This window comes from Ascaphus truei, chromosome 12 (genome assembly GCF_040206685.1).
Source record: "Ascaphus truei isolate aAscTru1 chromosome 12, aAscTru1.hap1, whole genome shotgun sequence".
Classification (NCBI taxonomy): domain Eukaryota; kingdom Metazoa; phylum Chordata; class Amphibia; order Anura; family Ascaphidae; genus Ascaphus; species Ascaphus truei.
Genome location: NC_134494.1, coordinates 32,371,632 through 32,388,860, shown reverse-complemented (window position 1 = coordinate 32,388,860; position 17,229 = coordinate 32,371,632). Strand labels below are relative to the sequence as shown.

The window sequence follows — 17,229 nt, the reverse complement described above, 5'->3', positions numbered from 1 at the left end:
GAGCTGTGCTGACCCCACTGCAGAAAGATATGTGCAGACTGCTTTTTTAAAGGTGCAATGCCACATAGTCGGCCAGTTGAATTTCTAAGGCTATGGCCCCAGTCCTCACTGCTGCACATGCGCCTGGCAGGGCGTGCACAGCCTACAGCCGCGATCTGCAGTATGTAGGGGAGCGATGGGATGCACCGGCGGCCGCGGCCATGACGGGGGGTGCGTCCATGGTGAGGCATATCTGCCCTTCCATTGGCTGCCCGCCGACCACGCAACCACGTCGCGGCACGCGAATACAGAATTCTTGTCTTCCCTGCCAGCGTAGGCGTCACAGCGCTTTGCGCACCCACACACGGCCACTGGCGCCTGCCCCATAGAGGGCTGTGTTGTGGTGTGTGGCGCGTGCACCGCAGCAGGCGCTGCAGCGGCCACTGGGGACCTGGCCGTAGGGGCCTCTGAAGAGGGAAGTGTTTGTCCCACCCTGTCCCAATCAGAGAGCCAATAAAGATAAGGGAATGCGGGACTCGACAAGCTCTTGCTGACCACACAGTGATCTAGTCCTCAAAACTAGAGATGAATTGTTGCTGGTGTTGTGTCCATTGCTTGGGTGGTAATTATAAAGCCATCATTAATCACACAGATAAAGGCTGATATCACTTGGATATGGAGAAAAGATCAATCATTTTTTTTTTAAGGATGCGAATAAATGAATTTGTTACTTTAAAAGACTGGATCTTTCTAAAGAGCTGATTACACTGAAAAGTTGTTTACAATGTCCACATGGTACCCATGTAACAAAGAATGTAATAAAGTAGCTCATTTCATTTGACTGGGTGCCCCTGACTAGCATGGGTGGGTGATGGGTGGACCAGGAAGGAAGCATTGGCGAAACGCGTCTGACGTTTTTTGGCTACTGCAAGCCACCGTAGTGAGGATTTTGATTCCCCTGTTCTTCTGGCTCAGCGTCTCGCCGTCTGCGCATGCGCATGCGCAACGGAGCAGAGAGCTGAAAACTGTGTATGAAGAGGGGTAGGCGGCTGGAGGAGGACATAGCCTGTGCACGGGCTTTTGGACATCCGCATTGCAGCCCCCTACACTGAAGACACATACAGGAACCATCTGCCAACAGGGAACCACCAGGACAAAACACCCCAACCCAGGAAGGGACGCGTTGTGGAGTCTGGCGGCATATCCTCTCTATGCTTGAAATTATCGGCCGCTTGTAAGTGTTAAATCTCTTTTTTTCACCTGTTAATAAATTTTATTGCACCATTTTTTCCCTTTTATTTTTGCTAAGGAGGACACCAGGAGGCTTTTCCTCACCCTCAACCAACCCAGTTACATAAAGTGGAGAGGACAACAGCTCAAGATATCAGATATTTGATACACTAGAGGGCATTTCCTCACCTACAACCCACCTAACCATATATAGAGGAGGAGACATCAGCTCAAGATATTAGAGATTTGATGTGTGTGTCTCCAACCAAAAAGTTTGATTCAACATCTCTCTTCCCTTGTCTTCTCCTCCCACCCCTCCCTTCCCCTCTCCCTATCCTAATGAAGAAGTGTGTATAATTTTGTGCTGTTTTCTTACTGTGGCCCTCCCCTTTCTCTTCTACTTTGCACGTATTTAACGTCGTGGAGCCGCAAGCAGAGTGACGCGCCCGAGGACATTTTCACCCCTATTTCTACCCATACTCATACAGAGGTTGGTGAATCACCTCTGAAAGACTCAGGCAGCGGAACCACTTTGTGGAAAGGACTGAAGCCACACATCAAATAGTAGGCTAAATTTTCTGGCGCAAATTTTCTCCCTTTTCCCATATACAAGACATTGCATGCACAGTTAAAGATAATATATATTATAGGCGTATGTAACAGTTACAGACCAGATTAAAATGTAAGACAGCCTTAGTTTTGAAAGAACTTTAACTGGTGGTGGATGTGAGAGTCTCCGGTAGGTTGTTCCAATTTTGGGGGGCACGGTAAGAGAAGGAGGAACGGCCGGATACTTTGTTGAGCCTTGGGACCATGAACAGACTTTTGGAGTCAGATCTCAGATGATAAGTGCTGCATGTGGTAGGGGTGAGGAGCTTGTTCAGATAGAGGAGTAGCTTGGGCAGAAAGTATTTGAAAGCAAGACAGGAAAGGTGAACTTTGCGCCTAGACTCAAGTGATGACCAATCTAGTTCTTTGAGCATTTCGCAGTGATGTGTGTTGTAGTTGCATTGGAGAACAAAATGGCATATTGAATTGTAGAGGGTGTCAAGTTTGCTAAGGTGGGTTTGGGGTGCCGAGCCGTATACTATGTCTCCATAGTCAATAATTGGCATTAGCATCTGCTGTGCGATACGCTTTCTGACCAGCAGACTTAGGGAGGATTTGTTCCTGTAAAGTACCCCTAGTTTGGCATAGGTCTTGGATGTCAGATTATCAATGTGCATCCCGAATGTTAAGTGGGAGTCAAACCATATGCCCAGGTATTTAAAACTAGTGAAAGGAGTTAGGGTGGTGTTAGCATTTGTTCTAATCAGGAGCTCAGTCACTGGAAGCTTTACAAATTTAGTCTTGATCCCAAATACCATTGTTACAGTCTTGTCAGTGTTTAAAAACAGTTTGTTTTGGGAAATCCAGTTTTCGAGTCTCAAAAAGTCAGACTGAAGTATGTGTTGAAGGTCGGAGAGGCTAGGGCTGTGTGCATATAGGATTGTGTCATCTGCATACATGTGTATTGAGGCTTCCTTACAAGCTGTGGGAAGATCATTGATGAACACTGAGAAGAGTAGGGGCCCCAGAACAGAGCCTTGCGGGACACCACAGGTGATATCCAGGAGGTTGGAGTTAGAGCCTGAGATGGACACATGTTGGGATCTTCCTGATAGGTAGGACTGAAACCAGTTTAAAGCATGTTTCCCTATTCCAGAGCTCTGGAGTTTGTTAAGCAGGATAGCATGATCAACAGTATCAAAAGCCTTTGCAAAATCTAGGAATACTGCACCAGTGAGTTGTCCCCGTTCCATTCCACACTGGATTTCATTGCAAACTTTTAGCAGGGTAGTTACGGTGGAGTGTTAGGGGTGAAAGCCAGATTGGAATTGGCTAGGGAAATTGGTCTTGGCATAGTAATCGCTTAATTGGGAGTGAACACATTTTCCCATGACTTTGGATAGTATTGGGAGAAGATAAATTGGCCTGTAGTTTGAGACAGTGTTTTTGTCCCCACTTTTGAAGATTGGGACAACTCTGGTTGGGGCTCCTTACAATGCATCTGATCTCAGACACGCTATTAGAGAGGGTTGGGGTTCCTTACAATGCATCTGATCTCAGACGCGGAATAAGAGAGGGTTGGGGTTCCTTACAATGCATATGATCTCAGACACGCTATTAGAGAGGATTGGGGTTCCTTACAATGCATCTGATCTCAGACACGCTATTAGGGTTGGAGTTCCTTACAATGCATCTGATCCCCGATGCGCTATTAGAGAGGGTTGGGGTTCCTTACCTTGCATCTGGTCTCAGACGTGCTATTAGAGAGGGTTGGGGTCCTTTACAATGCATCTAATCTCAGACGTGCTATTAGAGAGGGTTGGGGTTCCATACAATGCATCTAATCTCAGACGTGCTATTAGAGAGGGTTGGAGTTCCTTACAATGCATCTAATCTCAGTCGTGCTATTAGAGAGGGTTGGAGTTCCTTACAATGCATCTGATCTCAGACGTGCTATTAGGGAGGGTTGGGGTTCCTTACAATGCATCTGATCTCAGACGTGTTATTAGGGAGGGTTGGGGTTCCTTACAATGCATCTGATCTCAGACGCGCTATTAGAGAGGGTAGGGGCTACTATTTTATACTAGTCTAGAAAAGCATTTTAATAATAAAAACCTCTTACCCGTATCCTAAAAATAAAATAGCAAAAGAAGCAAATGTCTGTTTTATGGATTCATTTCTCTACACAGATTTAACTCTGACCTGATACAGATAAAAGGTTAAAATCCCAAATTCTTGTCAATGGAAAATTATATTCTGTGTCAAAATGTTGTAGTTATTTTGAACTTATTATTATTACCACACACACAAACACACACACACACACACACACACACACACACACACACACACACACACACACACACACACACACATACACACACACACACACACACACACACACACACACACACACACACACACACACCATTATTATTATTATTTGTATATCTTTTTTTATTTTTAATGTTTTTTGTTCTTAATCTGTCGCTTTTGAGGTTACCATGGAAACCTTGAGACGGCACCGGGCTCTGGAGAGAGCTTCATTTTAACCTGCCGAACTCTTAACATTTCAAATGCGTATATCTCCAGAACAAAGCATCGTTAAAAAAAAGGAAACCGCTTTGGAGAGGACAAGAAGACGCCTCGTAAAGGAAGCAAAGAGACATTTTAAAAATGCTACACAGTACTATGGCTATTATTTTATAACGGATTGTAATACAAAAATAGGAACAGATGGACTTATGTACTAAAGTCTTCCAGATTGTGCAGTCCAAAAACAGGAGACTTCAGTAAATAAACCCCAAAGAGATAAAAGTGAATATAATGTGCCACAAGCACACCGTGTTTAGTGGTTCATACGGTAACAAGCCCTTTAGCCCCAAATAAATGAGTAAACGTGATGGAGGGACACAGCTCTGAGCACGCAGAATGACCGAGAACTCTGCTCCAGCACGACTGGGGTCATTCAAATTTTGCAGGTCCGTGTCTGTGAGGAGCACGGCCAGAACTCAATCCAGGAGTGTGAGCTACTGTTCAACACATCTACCCAGAACTATAAACTCTCACTGAATGTAAAGCTGCAGACCGAGCAATATCCTACATGTGTGTGGTTTTTTTTTTTAAAAGATCAGTTCTGTACTATGAGAAAATTCTTGTAGCATTTTTTTTAAATAACTCTGATTTACATTTTTAATGTATTATAATTTAACAAGCATTTTTCGTTTCTATAGCAACCATTTACAAGTCACATCCCCTTCCTCTTCTGAAACAGGCTCTGGCACACCCCGTTTTTGAGCCCTGTCCTCTTTCTAGCAGTGCACCAATTGTATCTAGTTACTGCCTGGTCACATGATCTTACTCACAGATCTTTGCATCTTTGGTCCTCTTCTGCTGCACTGACAGGCATGTAGTGAGCCCCCGAGCCGAGTCTTCGCCGCTTGATCACAGGAGAACGGATCGATCAGCAACTTAGCTAATTACTTATCATAGTGTGGATTGTATTGATGCACATATTAAAGGGAGGGGGGGGGGGGGCGGCAGCTTGCACTGCTGCTTTAAGCAGACTCCTATTATTCAGGAATATGTACAGTATTCAGACTAAACTCCCAGCCTCTCACAGCTCCCGTTCCTGTGGCAGTAATGGGGTTAAATGAGCAGCCACTGGGCCTAAGGCACTAAAACGCAATAATTGTCACTCCTTTTGGCGCCCAGAAATGTGCTGCGCGGGGCGTACCGATGTGCGCCGGGCACACCGATGTGCGCCGGGCGTACCGATGTGAATGGGATGTACTAAAATAATATTTCTGTGCACTACAAAATCTATTCAAAGTACGTCAAAATCGCCTGCCAAATACAACTTGGCGTAAAGCCTAAAAATACGTCATATGGCCGATTCTAGTAGCTTCGATGACTTTAATGCTATCTCGGACAGTTTGGCATGTTCTCGACAAACGGTTTTCCATTTGTGTTATCACGGTATTCAGAAAGAATCAGAAACCATCTCAAACCGTGAGGCAGGAAAATGCCAATACCGCTCGGGAAAGCAGCCTGTAAATGTATTTTTATTGCATAGGATGGAAGCCGGGGGTCTCCGGAGCTGGTATTATTGCGGGGGGTCTCCGGAGCTGGTATTATTGCGGGGGTCTCCGGAGCTGGTATTATTGCGGGGGGTCTCCGGAGCTGGTATTATTGCGGGGGTCTCCGGAGCTGGTATTATTGCGGGGGGTCTCTGGAGCTGGTATTAATGTTGTATCAGACTCCCGGCATCAATCCGATGTTGAAAAAATGCTCAGATCCCATAACGCCGCCCTTGGAGTGGCGAGATAAGATCTTTGATAAACTCGCTATTTCAGAGCCCCGAGGCTACTAAAATAGCGTGATTTTATCAAAATGGCGCTATTTGGCTTTTTGAAGCTCCCGCTTGATGTGTTTGGCCAGGAACCAGCCTGCTCAGGGAAATGCACTCCCCGAATGAGTTTGGCAGGTCATCGAAGCTTTCTGAATAGCCAATCTGCCAAATCATACGGGGAGCGCCAGAAAAGCTCGATGAGTTGGTTATTTAAGCTACTACAATAGGCCCCATAGCGTTAGCGCAGAATTCCGCTGCTATGTAACAACCCCAAAGTGTATTTGACAACTCACCCTTTTTTTATTATAGAGGATAACAAAATGTATTCATTTTCCCAGTATGGCTTTTACAAATAATTTTACACTAATCATTCTGATTTCATGCAAATGGTAGTAATCAGCATGTAGTAGTATTCAAGATGCCGGGAAGTGTCAAAAACAACAAGTGATGCGTTTTATACATACATGATGTCTTCATATATAGGACACACTTTTTTTTACGCTTGCATTACATTTTAGCACAGACATTGTGATGAACACAAACTTTTTTTACATTTAAATATGTATATATATATATATATATATATATATATATTTTTTTTTTTTTTAATTACTGTATTGAAACTGGGGGTCTCCCGAGCTGACCCCCATTAATTTTATCTGTGCGGATTCCCTGATTCCAGAGATACTTACCTCCGTAGGGGGCGCCGGCATCTCTGCAGAGTTTAAAGGTGCAGCTCACATGGGCCAATAGGAAGCCGCACCGGATGACATCACGGTTTCCCATTGGCCCGTGTGACGCGGCAAATTGAAGCCGCCATTAGATTAAGGATCACAGGATTACCGGCACCGCTGTGTAGGTAAGTATCACTGGAAGCAGGGGGTCCCCAGAGCTGAAATTAATAGGGTTCAGCTCCAAAGATCCCTTGTTTCTAACCTGAAATAAAAAAATGATAAAAAAATAATATATATATATAAATTAATCCGTATTGCTGCTTTAAATACAATCTTGGTCATAGACCTGCAGTCTTTTGTACACATTGTAATAGCTCAAAAATGCCCAGGGAGTTAATCAGATATCATGTAACAAAGATTGTCTCAGAAACAGCTTCACAAGACAGATGGAAGAGTGAGCGGTTATATCTTTGCCAATCAGGGCAGTGTCTTTCCCCAGCGGTTAGCTGCTTTCTAATGTTGTTTTTTTTGCTTTGTTGTTGAGTTCTCTTTTCATGCACAACACTTTGACGAAGGCGTCTCTGTGAAGCTTTGCCAGAGCGCTGTGCCACGGCTGCTTGATGCTCTGACCATGGTTACACTGGAGAGGTGATTCCCAAAACAACTTTCCGTGGCCAGAGAAGGAAGAACTTCGAGATGCTGTAACATGCACAGGACATGGGTAAAGCGTTCCCCCCATGTATCAGTATGTCACAAGCCTTGTGAGAATGGGGGGGACAACAGCCGTTCACATAAACAAAATTAAATAGCATTACAAAAAAAATAAAAACAAGCGCTAGACCATATAATTAAACAGTGCTGTGCACAAATATAAATATAAGCAGCCTGGTAATCTACTGGGAAAATTTCTCAAATCTACTCCAAAAAAACAAAATAAAAATACAAATATAGAATTATAACCCGGCGCGTGTATATAGGAATAAGTGAATAAACCAAATATATTAGTCCATAAAAGGATCTTAGTCCACATCTCAGCCCTAATTTCTCGCTATGCACCATCCCGACTCTTGCGTTCTGCTCAAGGATGTCTTCTTTCTACCCCCTTTGTATCTAAAGGACTCTCCCGCCTTAAACCTTTTTTACTGACTGCCCCACACCTCTGGAATGCCCTTCCCCTCAGTACCCGACTAGCACCCTCTCTATCCACCTTAAGACCCACCTTAAGACACACTTGCTTAAAGAAGCATACGAATAGCACTGTGAACATTCTGAACACATGATACATAAGCTTGGCCCCCTGCAGACGCACTTACCAGAACTCCTTACTACTGTCTCTGTACGTTCTCCCTACCTACCAATTAGATTGTAAGCTCCTCGGGGCAGGGACTCCTCTTCCTTAATGTTATGTTTATGTCTAAAGCACTTATTCCCATGATCTGTTATTTATACTATCTGTTATTTATTCGATTACCACATGTATTACTACTGTGATGCGCTATGTACATTAATGGCGCTATATAAATAAAGACATACAATACAAAAAGGATATGCGTGACTGATGTGGATAAAGTCATTTTCTTCCAAGCTTGAGTGGTTAACAGATGGGAGATAGACTCAATTCTAAAAGCACATAGAGAAAGCGTTCCTCTTCACAATGAAATGCTGTCCTATAAGTTGAGACATAAAACAGGGGAAACCATTGCGCAGTATTGTTTAACAGCAAATTACCCCATACTCATGAAACTCAAAAAAATGCCCACTTACTACAAGTAGGTAGGTCCTTGCCGGTATCGCGTGTACCTCACGTAGTTCCTGCGCGACTGAGATGACGTCACTGTCTCCGTTCCTGACTGACGCGTAGCGAGGAACCTAAGGAGATGCTGCCCTGGACACTCATCTAATTGTCAGTCAGGAACAGAGACAGTGACGTCATCTCGGTCGCGCAGGAACTACGTGAGGTACACGCGATACCGGCAAGGACTAACAGTGACTGAACATTGATGATGGGTGTGACGGGTCGGGCACTTCTAATTTGATTTTGAAACTCACGTTTGTTTGTGAGTATTATTCTGTCTTAGGTCTGGAGGCGTCATTAAAGTTTTTATATATTGCGCAATCTTCTGTCTCTCTTTCATCCCTTGTCGGAGATCAAGATACAGGAATCCTGGAGCAGGCTCAGGAGACATTTCTTCCTGAGAAGGAGTCTCATCCTATATCCAGCGGATTTGGGGACACCACGTGGGGTTCGTGTTACACCTGAAGCTCTCTGGACTTGGAAGACTCCAAATACAGTTTCTCTCCACTGTATGCTACCTACCTACTTCTAGTAAGTGGGCATTTATTTGAGTTTCATGAGTAAGGGGTCATTTGCTGTTAAACAATACTGCGCAATGGTTTCCCCTGTTTTAAGTCTCAACTTATAGGACAGCATTTCATTGTGAAGATGAACGCTTTCTCTATGTGCTTTTAGAATTGAGTCTATCTCCCATCTGTTAACCACTCAAGCTTGGAAGAAAAGGACTTTATCCACATCAGTCACGCATATCCTTTTATGGACTAATATATTTGGTTTATTCACTTATTCCTATATACACGCGCCGGGTTATAATTCTATATTTGTATTTTTATAAACAAAATTAAATAATGCAAATTAAACCTATCATTTTGATTAACCCCTCAAAACTGGGCATTACCCATCCATTAATACTGTACACCAGGTAGGCAATGTCTATCAGTGGTATTGTTGGTATCCGCCCCCTTTAATTTACACATAACACCACTGCTGTTATTAAGCCACACTGACCTCTAGAAACACAAGTACACATGCATTATAAAATATATATATTAATTTTGGGGGGCAAATCAAGATGACTGATCAACAATAAAAGACCGTCCACTTATAAAGAGAGTTGAGGACCTCTACTTCTACACCTCTACATGAAATTGAACACAGATAACACAGGGCACAATCCAACAGAGGACAAGGGAGAAAAAGCCTTCCAGAAGAAGTGGAAAAATCAATCAAATCCATGAAGAATGGGAAGGCTCAGAGGGAAGATGGGATTACAACTGAAATCTTGAAAGAAGCTAGGGAAGAATTAGAAAAAAATCATTGCAAACATCTTTACATGCTGGTTGAAGAACAGGAAAATTCCAGAGCCATGGAAAAATGCCATAATTATATATTAGAAAGGAGACAAAGAAGACCTCAAGAACCACAGACCAATCAGTCTCACTAATCGGCTGCAACAGACCCTGGACTTTGTCCAGTCTAGAGAACAAGCGGGAGTTCACAGTGGATACAACACAATGGACCACATCCAAATCATACAAGAAGTGATTCCCCGATGTAATGAATACGATCTTCCACTCATTTTAGGATTCGGAGATTACGAAAAAGCATTTGATTCTGTCAACACCGTGGCGGTTCTAGATGCATTAAGAAGACAAAATGTTGAAGAAGCGGACAGTGATATTATATGGAATATTTACAAGGATGTCCATCAACCATTAGATTGCATAAAGCAAGATAAGAATCGGCGAAGGAAAGCAGCAGCGAGATACCATGCCACCAAAGCTTTTCACGGTAACACTTCAATTGTTCAAGACATTAGATTGGGAGGAAAAATAAATCAAACTCAACGGTGAATATTTGAGACACCTACAATTCGCAGATGACATTGTTATTTTTGCCACAAGCCCAAAAGACCTACAACAATAAATCAGAGAACTCGCCAATGCAAGTAAGAATGTGACCTCTTTATGAATGTAAGGGAGACCAAAATGATGTTCAACAAATGTGTCAAGACAGCAAAGATTCAAATAAATGGAATAGAAGTAGAAGTCGAAGTCGAAGACTATGTCTAACTTGGCCGGCAAATACCGGTGGATGGAAACCTTTTAAATGAAATCAACAGGAGAATGAAGGTAGACTGGAGGCAACATTTCAAGAGAACCTTCCTCTGCGCCTCAAGAAGGAATTGTTTGACCCGTGTATTCTGCCCTCGGTCACATTTGGATGTGAAACTTGGTCCCCAAATACGAAGACAATTCAGAAGCTTCGGACAACACAAAGAAGTATGGAGAGATGCATGCTGGGTATTACCCAAAGAATAAATGGGCTTGAAACCAACCAAACGTCTATGACATCATCACAAGGGGGATGAAATGAAAATGGCAGTGAGACGGACATATCGCAAGAAGAAATGACCATCGCTGGACTAAGATGGGGCTCGACTGGATTCCAAAAGAGATTAAAAAAACCAAGATAACGACAAAGTAAGATTGGAGGAAGAAATAAAAAAATGTGGTGGAGCAATGTGGAGAAGAGAGGTTGCAACCGCAGTATCTGGAAGATCTTTGGGGAGGCTTCATCCAGCAGTTCGGAGATATGGGTTGTAGATGATGATGACGATAATGTATGGTATAATAAATAATCAGAGATGGGCACTCCACTCAAAACAATGGCACCGATGGGGCGTTCTGTAAAACAGTACACACAATGTGAATACTGTATAATAAAGATGTCCAAAGGACAGGCACTCCACAAAAAGAAGTTGGTTTAATGTAATCCCGTCATCAACGTGTCAGCCTGCTACAGAGTCTCTCAAGATGATTAAGATGAGAAACGCAACGAGCTAAAATGTTGACGAATGGATTACAATAAATCGTCTTTTTGGTGAGTGCCTGTCCTGTGGACACTATATGTAGGGCCCCACTCATATGGCGTTTTAGGTTCCAGACCCCCGCCGAAAAGTGCCACATAGCTTTTTTTTGTGCAGAGCGCACAAATGCTATGTTCACCTGCGACATCCCGTCCTTCCTCCCTCTTACTCCTTCTCCGGCCCAGAATGCAGCATTCCAGAAGCAAGCGGAGGCGAGCCGAGAAGGAATTTGGCAGGAGCCGGGGAGGAAAGGGGAGGGGGTGCGAGCGTACGCGTGTGGAGAGGTTGGGCTGTATGACATATACATGGGTGAAGTCAGGGAACATTTATTTATAAAACCGCCATATGAGCGGAACGCCAAAACGTGGGCCTCTACTGTGTATGTGTGTGTGTGTGTATATACACACACACATACATCACCCGCCACAAAAACCCTGATCGGACTGGAGGAAGAATACAGCACCACGCAGGAAAAAAGAGTGTATTTAGAAGTCCATCCAGATAGCTACAGTAACGTTGAGGTGTGTATATGTAGGTACACAGGTGTATATATATATATATATGTATATATATATATATATATATATATATAGCGTTATATGAATTAAAGTTATTATTATTGTGTGTGTGTGTATATATATACACACACACACACACACACACACACACAATAATAATAACTTTAATTCATATAACACTTTTCTCCCAATGGGACACAAAGCACGTTACAATTACAGTACAGCACGCGGTACACAGGATTGTTACAGACACTGTCACTGCCCCGCAGAGCTTCCAATCTATGAGTTTGGTGCCTGAGGCACCGGGAGATAAAGTGCCCAAGGTCACAAGGCGCGGACACCGGGATTTAAACCAGATCTGCCTCACACTCCAAGCTATTGCTCGTCAGTCAGTGTCTTCAATCACTGAGCCCTTCCTTCATGTCCCTTTTAGAAAGACTCCCTGCACCTATACCCAAAGCAAAAGCAGTTCTATTTAACCCTCGCACTGCCAGGAGGGAGCAGCAGCTCAGTGCCACGCAGGAAGGAAAGTGCTGATGTGCAGCTTGTCCCTGTTGACTGACGGCGGGAAAACAAAAGCTTTATTTCCCCTTCTGCAACTGCAGGGAAGGAACGGGAAGGAACCGTGCCATGTTCAATACGCATTAAACGCACTGAGGTGGTTTGGAACTCCCTGAAAATAACCATTTTGCAGTTTAAAGCAAGGGAGGGCCAACTCCAGTCGTCAAGGGCCACAATCACGTCAGGATTTCAGGATATCCCTGCTTCAGCCGGCCTGTGCTGAAGCAGGGATATCCTGAAAACCTGACCTGTTGGTGGCCCTTGAGGACTGGAGTTGTACGTCCCTGATTTAGAGCAAAAACGACATTGGCTTCCACCTCTAAAGAGAATAAAACCTTAAAATGTATAAAATAATATATATATATATATATATATATACAGTATATAGATTGATTGTTTCTCCTAATAATCAGGGCAGCTAACCCTGTTGTTTACTCTAAATCAGGCCAGGTTTTCAGGATATTCCTACTTCAGCACAGCTGGCTCTATTAGTGGCTCAGTGATACTGAGTCATACTGAGCCACTAATTGAGCCAGCTGTGCTGAAGTAGGGATATCCTGAAAACCTGGCCTGTTTGCGGCTCTCGACGACTGGAGTTGTGCATGCCTGCTCTAAATCCTCCCAAACAAGGAAGGAAAGGATGCTCACTTTGGGTTGTAAAGCAGAGCGCTTTGGCACTGCATAAAAACCCCAATAACCAGGCAGTCAAATGCTCTGCAGATTAAGACTTTTGAAACAATAACCTCTCCCGCCCTGCCCTGCACCACCCGCCCCCCTCCCCCCCTGCCCTGCACCACCCGCCCACCCTGCCAGCCCCCTCCCGCTCTGCCCTGCACCACCCCGCACTGCCCTGTACCACCCACCCTGCACCAGCCCGCACTGCCCTGCACCACCCCGTCCCCTCCCGCCCTGCCCTGCACCACCCCGCACTGCCCTGCACCACCCCGCACTGCCCTGTACCACCCACCCTGCACCAGCCGCACTGTCCTGCACCACCCCGTCCCCTCCCGCCCTGCCCTGCACCACCCGCACTGCCCTGTACCACCCACCCTGCACCAGCCCGCACTGCCCTGCATCACCCCGTCCCCTCCCGCCCTGCCCTGCACCACCCCGCACTGCCCTGTACCACCCACCCTGCACCAGCCCGCACTGCCCTGCACCACCCCGTCCCCTCCCGCCCTGCCCTGCACCACCCCGCACTGCCCTGCACCACCCCGCACTGCCCTGTACCACCCACCCTGCACCAGCCGCACTGTCCTGCACCACCCCGTCCCCTCCCGCCCTGCCCTGCACCACCCGCACTGCCCTGTACCACCCACCCTGCACCAGCCCGCACTGCCCTGCATCACCCCGTCCCCTCCCGCCCTGCCCTGCACCACCCCGCACTGCCCTGTACCACCCACCCTGCACCAGCCCGCACTGCCCTGCACCACCCCGTCCCCTCCCGCACTGCCCTGCACGACCCTACCCTGCCCCCTCCCGCCCTGCATGACCCTACCCTGCCCCCTCCCGCCATGCAGCAACACCCACTGCCCTGCATGACCCTGCCCTGCCCCCTCCGGCCCTGCACCAACCCACACTGCCCTGCATGACCCTACCTTGCCCTGCCCCCTCCCGCCCTATATGACCCTACCCTGCCCCCTCCCGACCTGCAGCAACCCGCACTGCCCTGCATGACCCTACCCTGCCCTGCCCCCTCCCACCCTGCCGCACCCCGCACTGCCCTGCACGACCCTACCCTGCCCCCTCCCGCCCTGCACCACCCCGCACTGCCTGCATAACCCTGCCCTGCACCACCACACCCTGCCCCCTCCCGCCCTGCACCACCCCGCACTGCCCTGCACCACCCCACCCTGCCCCCTCCCGCCCTGCACCACCCCGCACTGCCCTGCACCACACCACCCTGCCCATGCACCACCCCACCCCCTCTCACCCTCCCCACCCCGCTACCGCCCTGCCCCGCCCCTGTCCTGCCACGCACCACCTGCCCTGCCCCCATATGCTTACTCGGCCTGTTTTTTCTGTAATAATCCATACACAGAAATAAAAATAGAAGACAGGTAAAAGTCTCTGTAAAATATATGTATTTCAACTGTTGAGTTGGTAAAGTTTGGGTGCTGTAAATGCAAACAATGTATAATATTTCTATTTGCATAAGCATTATGGATGTATGGGTGTATATATATATTCTGGAGGCCAGGGTCATATGTAGGATGATTTAGCCCAGGTAGCTTCAACTCGGCCCTCTTTTCAAAGCACAACAAGGTCTGTATCTTTTCTTCACTTTATTGAGGGAAAGCAGGGTAAAAGACAGGCACTTGTGTAGAGATGTTGATGTTTAAATAGTGTCTCTCTGTGGGTGCCTTGTAGTTAAGGACAGGTGAAAAGGGTAATCCTACCAGTACAGCAGTTACAGCAGGGTACTCACTCATCCAGAGGTGATGGTGGAAAAGGAAGTGAGGGGCAAGGGTCACACTAAAAGTGGAGTGAGACTGCACTAACTGTCAGCAAGGACAGGGGGGGAAATGGGAAAGCCCATTAACTTGGAGGATCTCAGAGGCTGCAGTAGCAGTTCACTGATTACATGCCCAGAGGCAAGAAATGCAACATTGTTGCATATCACACAGGCACAGTATGTGTGTGCAAACTCCATGCAGCTGAAGATAAGAACTGACAGGCAGAAGCTGCAAAGGAAAGAGGGGGGTGAATCAGAGATGCAGTTCTTGTTCCATGACAATATACCTTTATTTATACGGTGCATTACAATACACGTGACCATATTATAACACAATGGGAATAAGTGCTTCAGACAAAGGGAATAAGTGCTTCAGACAAAGGGGATGAGTTACACAGCACACTGAGTCGTCGCCCCTGTGGCATGGATGGGGTTATTGGTGCAGTTTGAGAAAGAAGCTGTAATTATCACTTGTAATGATAACAGTTCCCTTGATCTGTTCCCCCAAAGCACGCTCCATAATTACAGCTTTGCCCCGCTGTCTTTAATCACTCCAGGGGTCCAGCTGGAGCTTCTTTGAGGGACAGAATGTGTATGTTATTAATTAAACATACCAGGCAATTAGCTGCAACACTTCATATTAAATTAGCCCAGTGGTGCAATGTTTTCCAGGCTTACAAAGAAACGGGTTGTTTGGAGAAAAAAAACATAACTACTGTACCAGCAGCAGCAGCAGCTCAGATATTCTATGTATATTGTACCATGCATTAAAGGTTCAAATAAAGCAAATAACGTTTTTTTAACACAGAACTTGCCTAGTAGTTGTAATATATATATAATTTATTTCATAGCACTGGCTGACGCCTTTGGCGTAATCACTTAAATAACACCTCTTAGTAAATATGGCCCTAAATATCTAATACACTTTAATCGCAGCTAGATCTAATTGTAGAACCAAGATCAAGAACAGCAATACCTGTGAGAAGCCTGTTTGATGGAATAATAGATGTTTGTAGAACCCATGCAAGACCAAAGTCAGTAAGTGCCCCACTCACCTCTACAACTCCACACCGACTGCTGCCCTGTCTCCGATACTCGTGCCGAGTTCCCTGCCCCCGTGAAGAGCAGTTTGAGGTCAAAACGTTGGCACTTGTTGAATGAATGTGCTCTGCATGTTTCAGGGTTGCCTGATCTAACCTCATCATAACCAGCAAAGTTTTCCTTCTGTCCGTCTCTCTCCTTCTCACCCTCTCTCTCCCTCTCTCTCACACACTCTCTCTCCCTGTCTCCCTCTCTATCCCCTCTCCCTCTTTCACCCTCTTTCTCCCTTCTCTCCCTCTCTCTCACACACTCTCTCTCCCTGTCTCCCTCTCTATCCCCTCTCTCCTTGTCTCCCTCTCTCTCCCAACATTTGAAAGTTTGGTGCATGGCAGTTTTTAAAGACAGAATGCACACAAAGTGACTTATAAACGAGTAAGAGGATATTGAACTGGAATAAAGAGGAATTGGATGTCACGGTGGAGACGAGCAAACAGCTCCCCAGGGGCTGTTCAGCACCGGTGTTATGTTACTCAGTTTAACGCAGTATTGCATAGTTTCCAAACTAGCAAATATCACCCTGCACATCAGCTCAATGTCCCACAGATAAGTAGCCCAGGCATGAAAATGTGCAGGGCCGCGTTTTCATCCCCAAAGCGCAGCGGCACAATAAAATGCCCCCCCCCCCTCCTCCCCTCCCCCCTCTCTCTCCCCTCCCCCCCTCTCCCTCCCCTCTCCCTCCCCTCTACCTCACCTCCCCCCTCTCCCTCCCCTCCCCCGCCCTCCCCTTCCCCGCCCTCCCCTCCCCCCCTCCCCCCCTCACACCTGGCGAAGGGTATTGCTCGCACGCAAGAGACGCCGTATCAATGCCAAGAAACGTGTTTGTCGTGCATCTGCTCTTTGCTCTCTGTTGCCCCAGATGTAAGAAGGTTGTTTGCCAAACTTAGCACCGATTGTTGTGCAGAGAGGGTGACGTCAGCTCACGCCTGGCGGGTTTTTGGGCGCAGGGAACATAAAGGGATAGGATAGGTGTTAAACATTACGCATCTCGTTAGACATGAGCGCTCCCCGTAGCATCTCCTACATACAGTCCCTAAATCCCAAACTGGTGCCCACACGGCAGAAATGTGTGCTAACAAATTCATGCAAAGAGGCACAACGTGAAAAATTCTCACTTTGCTCCAAAATTGCCTTGGTACATCGCCCCCTC

The 17,229-nt window shown here is 46.2% G+C and overlaps 1 protein-coding gene across 2 annotated transcripts in view; it reads right to left on the bottom strand.

The window, feature by feature from the left end:
- The window catches only part of TSPAN18 (tetraspanin 18), a 108,880-nt gene that overhangs the window by 55,984 nt on the left and 35,667 nt on the right, over positions 1-17,229 (bottom strand). The window contains exon 1 of one of the 2 annotated variants that reach the window (XM_075567250.1): positions 16,845-17,049. The exons of the other annotated variant lie outside the window; for it this stretch is intronic. The gene's annotated coding sequence lies outside the window, so the exon portion shown is untranslated. Of the gene's footprint in view, positions 1-16,844; positions 17,050-17,229 lie in introns of those variants that run through there. 2 annotated transcript variants of the gene reach the window in all.